The sequence below is a fragment of the Pan paniscus genome, chromosome 18 (assembly GCF_029289425.2).
Source record: "Pan paniscus chromosome 18, NHGRI_mPanPan1-v2.0_pri, whole genome shotgun sequence".
Taxonomy (NCBI): domain Eukaryota; kingdom Metazoa; phylum Chordata; class Mammalia; order Primates; family Hominidae; genus Pan; species Pan paniscus.
In genome coordinates this window covers 30,786,875-30,795,861 of record NC_073267.2, presented here as the reverse complement: position 1 = coordinate 30,795,861, position 8,987 = coordinate 30,786,875, and positions in this window count along the sequence as shown.

Sequence of the window (8,987 nt, the reverse complement as noted above, 5' to 3'; positions counted from 1 at the left end):
CACAGCACCACGCCCAGCTAATTTTTTTGACTTTTTGTAGAGAGGAGGTCTCATTGTGTTGCCCAGCCTGGCCCCATGCTTTCTGGCTGCACACCCAGGCCAGGACAGGCTGGTGTGTCTCCCTTCCTCTGCTGGGATGTCGTGAACACCCATTGACCACCCGATAAGGGTTCAGAGTGTGCGGTGCATCCCATCTTGGGTTTATTTTAGGTGGTATGTCAGCAAGAAGACACACACACACACAAACACACACCACACACACAAACACACACAACACACACACACAAACACACACCAAACACATCAACACACACACACCATACACACACCACATAAACACACATACCACACACAAATACACACACGCACCACACAAACACACACACCACTCACCACACACATACCACACACACCACACACACACACCACACATACCACACACACCACACACACACCATACACACCACACAAACACACATACCACACACAAATACACACACACCACACATGCACCACACACACACCACACACACTACACAAACACACCACACACCACACACACCATACCCACACACACCACACACACAAACCACACACACACACCACACACACAAACACACACAAACACCACACACACACCCCATACACCCACCCCACACACACCCCACCACACACACACCACACACACACCACACACATCACACACACACCACACACACACCCTGAACAAGCTACTCTCTTTCTCTTTCCAATTCCCTTTCAACGCTTCTGATTACTGGAGGAGAAACTCTCAATTTGCTGCCAGAAACCCTTTAACACCTTTCTCTCTGTGCTTATCTTTTTGTTCTTTTTTTTTTTTTTTTTTTTTTTTGAGATGGAGTCTTGCTTTGTCGCCCAGGCTGGAGTACAGTGACACGATCTTGGCTCACTGAAATCTCCACCTCCTGGGTTCAAGCAATTCTTCTGCCTCAACCTCCTGACTAGCTGGGATTACAGGTGCATGCCACCACGCCCGGCTAATTTTTATATTTTTAGTAGAGATGGGGTTACACCATATTGGCCAGGCTGGTCTCGAACCCTTGACCTTAGTTAATCCGCACCCCCCCGCCGCCCGCCGGCCTCCAAAGTGCTGGGATTACAGGCTTGAGCCACTGTGCCCGGCCTGATCTTTCTTTTTTGAACAAGGAGAGAGCCAGCGTCCAGTTCAGAATGAGCAGCTGCCCATAGTATCTAGCTAGAATGTTATAAAATGTGTTTTCATTTTGTATGTTTTTTGTTACCTTCTGTTTATCACAGGTGGTACTGGTTTTCTATTTTCCAGAGTGATAAAAAGTTTCCTTTTAAAGTACATGGTAGCCACAGTGGCTTACTTCTGTAATCCCGGCACATTGGGAGGCCAAGGCAGGCAGATCGCCTGAGGTCAGGAGTTTGAGACCAGCCTGGGCAACAGGTTGAAACCCTGTCTCTACTAAAAAAAATACAAACAATTAGCCGAGTGTGGTGGCAGGCACCTGTAATCCCAGCTACTCGGGAGGCTGAGGCAGGAGAATAGCTTAAACCCAGGAGGCGGAGGTTGCAGTGAGCCGAGATCGCACCATTGCCCTCCAGCCTGGGCAACAAGAGCGAAACTTCATCTCAAATGAAAGAAAATAAAGTACATGGTTAGTTTAGCACTGTGGCTCATGCCTGTAATCCCAGCACTCTGGGAGGTGTGAGGCAGGCAGATCACTTGAGGTCGGGAGTTTGAGACCAGCCTGGGCAACATGGTGAAACCCCATCTCTACTAAAAATACAAAAATTAGCCAGGTGTGATGGCACACACTTGTAGTCCCAGCTACTCCAGAGGCTGAGGCAGGAGAATCGCTTGAACCTGGGAGGCGGAGGTTGCAGTGAGCTGAGATCGCACCACTGCACTTTAGCTTGGGAGACAGAGTTAAAAAAAAAAAAAAAAAAAAGGACATGGTTAGCTCATGCTAACCATGGTGGTTCACACCTATAATCCCAGCACTTTGTGAGGCCGAGGCAGGAGGATCGGGCGTATTGCTGGAGCTCAGGAGTTTGAGACCAGCATGAGCAACATGGCGAAACCCTGTCTCTACCAAAAATACAAAAAATTAGCCGTGCATGGTGGTGGCTTGCCTATGGTCCCAGCTACTCAGGAGGCTGAGGCAGGAGGATCACTTGAGCCTGGCAAATGGAGGTTGCAGGAAGCTGAGATGGCACCACTGCATTCCAGCCTGGGCAACAGAGTGAGAACCCCATCTCAAAAAATAATACATGGTGAAAAACAAAACAGAACGCACAACCTGTGCTCTGAAAATCAGATTACTTGGTTCAAATCCCCACTTGTGCCACTTTCTACCTGCATGACCTTGAGCAAGCCACACAACCTCTCTGTGCCTCAATTTCCTCATCCGAACAGTGACTGAGAGTATGTCTCACCTGACACAGTGATTTTTGCCTATAATCCCAGCACTTTGGGAGGCCAAGGTAGGAGAATGCTTGAGGCCAGGAGTTTGAGACCAACCTGGGCAACAAATCGAGACCCCTATCTGTAGGAAAAACTAAAAAAATAAGCTGGTAGTGATGAGCCTGAGAGCCTGTAGTCCCAGCCACTTGGGAGGCTGAGGCAGGAGGATCCCCTGAGCACAGGAATTTGAGGTTACAGTGAGCTAATCGTGCCAGTGTACTTCATCAAGGGAGACAAAATGAGAGACCCCGTCTCAAAAATCAAAACAAAACAAAAACCCCAGTATGTCTGTCTTAAGATTATTGTGGATATTATGTTAGTTAATATATATAAAGGGCTTAGATTGCTGCCGGATGTCTAGTAAATGCTCTATAAATGTTTGCTTTTTTTTTTCTTTTGGAGATGGCGTTTTACTCTGTCGCCAGGCTGGAGTGCAGTGGTCTGATCTCGGCTCACTGCAGCCTCTGCCTTTCAGTTTCAAGCAATTCTCCTGCCTCAGCTTCCTGAGTAGCTGGGATTACAGGCACGTGCCACCACGCCTGGCTAATTTTTTTTGTATTTTTAGTAGAAATGGGCTTTCACCATGTTGGTCAGGCTGGTCTCAAACTCCTGACCTCATGATCCACCCACCTCGGCCTCCCAAAGCATTGCGATTACAGGTGTGAGCCACTGTGCCTGGCCTAATGTTTGCTCTTATTAGGTCAAATAGAAAAAAACAACAACAACAATAACAACAACAAAAAACACCCATGACTGACCATAACTGAGGTTTTTTTATGTGGGGAAACAAAGGTTTGGAGAAGCTAGAGGCTGAGTTAGGATATTGGTAAGTTTCTGGATTCCCAGTCTAATTGCCAGCCATTTCAATCTTCAATAATTAATATAACCTCTCAGTTTCCACTTAATCACTTGCAAAATGGAACTAATCCTATCTCATTGGATGTTGGGATTGATGTGTATAAAGGCGGATCAGAGGCAGGGCACCGTGCCTCATGCCTGTAATCCCAACACTTTGGGAGGCCAAAGCGGGTGGATCACTTGAGGTCAGGAGTTTGAGACCAGCCTGGCCAACATGGTGAAACCCCGTCTCTACTAAAAATACAAAAATTAGCTGGGTGTGGTGGTGGGCGCCTATAATCCCAGCTACTTGGGAGACTGAGGCAGGAGAATCACTTGAACCCAACGGGGGCAGGTTGCAGTGAGCCAAGATCGTGCCACTGCACTCCAGCCTGTGCAAAAGAGTAAAACTCCATCTGAAAAAAAATAAATAAAATAAAATAAATAAGTAAATAAATAAATAAAGGCGGCTCAGAAAATGAGCATTAGGACAATGATGCCTTCTCAACTGGTATAATATCGCCCCCAAGGGGGCAAAAAACTTACTCTTTTTAATATGGAAAAGATACATGTAAATAGACATAAATATATCTGTGTTATTAAACTTTCGTGATAGGCAGCGATTAGAAAAAAAAGTGTAAAAAGGGCCCCTTAGGGGAACAATAATGAAAGAAAAATTGAGAAACACTGCTCTCCAAACCAAGATTTTTCCCGCTTGGCTTGTTTAGCCACTAGTGGGCAGTGAAATTGGCTTAATGGGTCATGATCAATATTTGGTGGAAAAATGATCTAGAAAATTCCACAGGGCACTGCATATAGTAAGTCAGAATGTGTTGTGCAAAGGTTTTCCATTCAACGTGTGGGTGCATGAACTGCAGTCACAAAATAAAAGATATCTCGGCTGGGCGCCATGGCTCACCTCTGTAATCCCAACACTTTTTTTTTTTTTTTTTTTGAGACAGAGTCCCACTCTGTGGCCCAAGCTGGAGTGCAGTGGCGTGATCTCGGCTCACTGCAAGCTCTGTCTCCCAGGTTCATGCCATTCTCCTGCCTCACCCTCCCAAGTAGCTGGGACTACAGGCACCCGCCACCACGCCCAGCTAATTTTTTGTATTTTTAGTAGAGACGGGGTTTCACCATGTTAGCCAGGATGGTCTCGATCTCCTGACCTCATGATCTGCCTGCCTCGGCCTCCCGAAGTGCTGGAATTACAGGTGTGTGTAATCCCAACACTTTGGTAGGCCAAGGCGGGCAGCTCACTTGAGGTCAGGAGTTCAGACCAGCCTGGCCAATATGGTGTCTCTACTAAGAATACAAAAATTAGCCAGGCGTGGTAGCATGCACCTGTAATCCCAGCTACTTGGGAGGCTGAGGTAGGAGAATCATCTACCCAGGAGGTGGAGGTTGTAGTGAGCTGAGATTGTGCCACTGCACTCCAGCCTGGACAACAGAGTGGGACTCTGTCTCAAAAAAACAAAACAAACAAACAAAAATAAATACATAATGAAATAAAATAAAAGATATCTCTTGTGAGTCACTATTAAAAAAATTTAAAGCCATTGCTCAAAACCACAATTTTCTCCTCTCATATTTTCTCTCTCAGACAAGCCTGTGCAGCCTTGGACTGTTTTGCTCTCAACAAGAAGAAATCGACAAGGAAAGGAAGAAATGTAGGAGATAGTCCAGATTCCAGTGAGACTCGGGCCTGACTCTAACCAGCTCATGGCCTGTAAACTTTCCTCCCTTCCACATTTTCTTGTCCAGGGTAAGCACAGGTGCAGAGGAAAATGACCATCCCTGGTCACACTCAGTGGCTCACGCCTGTAATCCCAGAATTCTGGGAGGCTGAAGCAGGAGGATCGCTTGAGCCCAGGAGTTGAAGACCAGCCTGGGCAACATAGCAAGATCCCATCTCTAGAAAAAAAACCCTCCCCAGATTAGCCAGGTGTGGTGGTGCACGCCTGTCATCCCAGCTACTCAGGAGGCTGAGGTGGAAGGATCACTTGAGCCTGGGAGGTGGAGGCTGCAGTGAGCTGTGATTGTGTCACTGCACTCCAGCCTGGGTGACAGAGTGAGACTCTGTCTCAAATTTAAAAAAAAAGAAAAAGAAAATAACCGCAGAGGGGTGCTACTCCTCCTCACTCCTTCTGCCTCTCCTACTCTCATCCCTTCTCTTCCCCTTTTTCCCTCTCCCACCTTCTCTCCTCCCCTCACGCCTTCCCCTCTCTTCGCCTCCTTTTCTCCAGACTTGGAAGGTAGCGGTCACATTTACCGATTTTGTCATGTACTGTATGGTCTGAAGCATGTCATTCAACTTTTCTGAGACTCAGATTTCTCAGCAGTAAAATGGGGAAGTCATTTGTAAGGTGGCGTAGATGATTAAATGGGAACATGTATATAAAGTATTTCAGCCCGGTGCCTGGCATACAGTGGGTGCTGAGAATGACAGTAGCTGGCTCAGAATGACAGTAACTGGCTACTGGCTACCGTGTGAAGTATTGTAGTTTCTATGCATTGGCATGATTTAGTCCTCACAATGAGCTATGCAGGAGCTGGGCAAATAGCAGGGCAGGCTGCCTGGTTTCAGACCCCAGCTCAGGATCTTTTCATATATATATATATATATATCTTTTTTTTTTTTTGAGACAAAGTCTTGCTGTGTTGCCCAGATTGGAGTGCAGTGGCACCATCTCTGATCACTGCAACCTCCGCCTCCTGGGTTCAAGCAATTCTCCTGCCTCAGCCTCCTGAGTGATTGAGATTACGGATGTGCACCACCATACCCGGCTAATTTTTGTATTTTCAGTAGGGATGGGGTTTCGCCATGTTGGCCAGGCTGGTCTCGAACTCCTGACCTCAGGTGATCCACCCCCTTCTGCCTCCCAAAGTGCTGGGATCACAGGCGTGAGCCACCATGCCTGGCCGCTCTTGGTTTAACTTTTAATTTTCAGAGTCCCATCCAGAGGGAAGAAAATAAAGTAGCTAAAGAAGCAAACACTGGCCGAGCATGGTGGCTCATGCCTGTAATCCCAGCACTTTAGGAGGCCAAGGCAAGGGGATTGCTTGAGGCCAGGAGTTCAAGACCAGCCTGAGCAACATAGCAAGACCCCATCTCTATAAAAAGTACAAAGATTCCTTTCCATAGAACATAGCTAAAAAAATTTTTTTAAATACAAAAATTAGCTGAGTGTTGTGTGCACACCTGTAGTCCCAGCTATGCTGGAGGCTGAGGCAGAGGCTAAGGAGGATTGCTTGAGTCCAGAAGTTTGAGTCTGCAATGAGGTAGGATCATGCCATTGCATTCCAGTCTGGACAACAGAGTGAGACCCTGTCTCAAAAGAATATGAGGAAGAAGCCAGGCGCAGTGGCTCACACCTGTAATCCCAGCACTTTGGGAGGCCGAGGTGAGCAGACCACCTGAGATCAGGAGTTCGAGACCAGCCTGACCAACAGGGAGAAACCCCATATCTACTAAAAATACAAAATTAGCCGGGCGTGGTGGCGCATGGCTGTAATCCCAGCTACTCGGGAGGCTAAGGCAGGAGAATCGCTTGAATCTGGGAGGCGAAGTTTGCGGTAAGCTGAGATTGCGCTATTGCACTCCAGCCTGGATACCTGGATAACAAGAGCGAACCTCCATCTAAAAAAAAAAAAAAAAAAAAAAAGAATTAGAGGAAGGAGGAGGAGAAGGATAAGTTCTGAAAATATGAATGAGGATGTCTAAATTGTATTCAGTGGTTTTTTTCCCTCCTTTTTAAAAAAGCCTTTCAGTTCCTTAGGAAAATAAGTTTATGTTTTCTATATCTGCCTAACATTATAGGGACAAATAAATTCAGAAAATATGATTTAAAAAAATTTTTATTCACTTCCTGACTGTTTAACCTTGGACAAGGTACCAAACCTCTCTGTGCCTCTGTTTTCTGATCTGTAAAACAGAGGTGCAGTGATAATCCCTACCCACAAGGTTGCTTTGGATAAATGACTTGATATTTTTAATTAAAAATTTTTTTTTTTTTTGAGACGGAGTCTCGCTCTGTCGCCCAGGCTGGAGTGCAGTGGCATGATCTCGGCTTCTCAGCTCACTGCAGCCTCCGCCTCCCAGGTTCAAGCGATTCTCCTGCCTCAGCCTCCCAAGTAGCTGGGATTACAGGCACATGCCACCATGCCCAGCTAATTTTTGTATTTTTAGTAGAGATGGGGTTTCACCATGTTGGTCAGGCTGGTCTTGAACTCCTGACCTTGTGATCTGCCCGCCTTGGCCTCCCAAAGTGCTGGGATTACAGGCGTGAGCCACTGCGCCCAGCCCTTAATTGCTTTTTTTAGAGACGGAGTCGCACTCTGTGGCCCAAGGCTGGAGTGCAGTCTCGTGATCAAAGCTCACTGCAGCCTCAACCTCCTGTCCTCAAGTGATCCTCTTGCCTTGGCCTCCCAAAGTGCTGGTACTACAGGTGTGCACCACCACACTTGGCCTTTTTTTTTTCTTTTAGAGTCAGAGAATGCAGATCAATGTCTGACCTGTAGTCTAAGCAGCATTTAATGATGTGACACTAATTATTAACCCAACCTCACAGATGAAGAAATTGAGGCCCATAAAGGCTTTGCCCACCATCATTCAGAGAAAGGAAGAGCCTAAATTTAGAATTTTAAAAACTGCAGCTTCACTTAAGGGGCACACATTTTAAGAGGATGCCTCGAGAATGTTTACATATGTATACACTGGTGATCAATATAAGGCCATTTCCAACACTTCAGAAGGTTCCCTGGGGTCTCCTCCCAGTCAATACCTTCCCCAAGTTAAACGCTGTTCAGATTTTTCATGATAGATGTTTTGCTTTTCTGAATTTGATGTAAACAGAGCCATACAGTGTGTTTCTTTATTTGTTTCTTTATTTCAGCAATAGGGAAGTGAAATGTTTCTTTGATTATCTGTGGACTCTGAATTTGAAGTCCATGTACACCCACAGTAGAAATGGCCTTCTTTACCTTTTATCCTACACCGCCTTTTAAATCAATAATTACTTAGGACTACTTTTTTGGGGGGGCAGGGTCTTACTCTGTTGCCCAGGATGGAGTGCAGTGGTATGATCATAGCTCACTACAGCCTTGAACTCCTGGGATCAAGCAATTCTTTCCATTCTTTCGCCTCATCCTTCCAAGTACCTGGGACCACAGGTATATGTCATTGCACTGGACTATTTTATTCTTCTTCTTCTTTTTTTTTTTTTGAAACACAGTCTCGCTCTGTCGCCCAGGCTGGAGTGCAGTGGCGCCATCTCGGCTCACTGCAAGCTCCGCCTCCCGGGTTCACGCCATTCTCCTGCCTCAGCCTCCGGAGTAGCTGGGACTACAGGCGCCCGCCAACGCGCCTGGCTAAATTTTTTGTATTTTTAATAGAGACAGGGTTTCACCGTGTTAGCCAGGATGGTCTCGATCTCCTGACCCCGTGATCTGCCCGCCTCGGCCTCCCAAAGTGCTGGGATTACAGGCGTGAGCCACCGTGCCCGGCCTATTATTCTTATTTTTTGTAGAGACAGGGGTTCCACTGTGTTGCCCAAACTGGTCTTGAACTCCTGGCCTCAAGTGATCCTCCCACCTCGGCCTCTGAGGTGCAGGGATTCCAGCCTGAACCACTGCACTTGCTGTTTTTTTATTTTATTTTATTTTTTATTTATTTATTTAT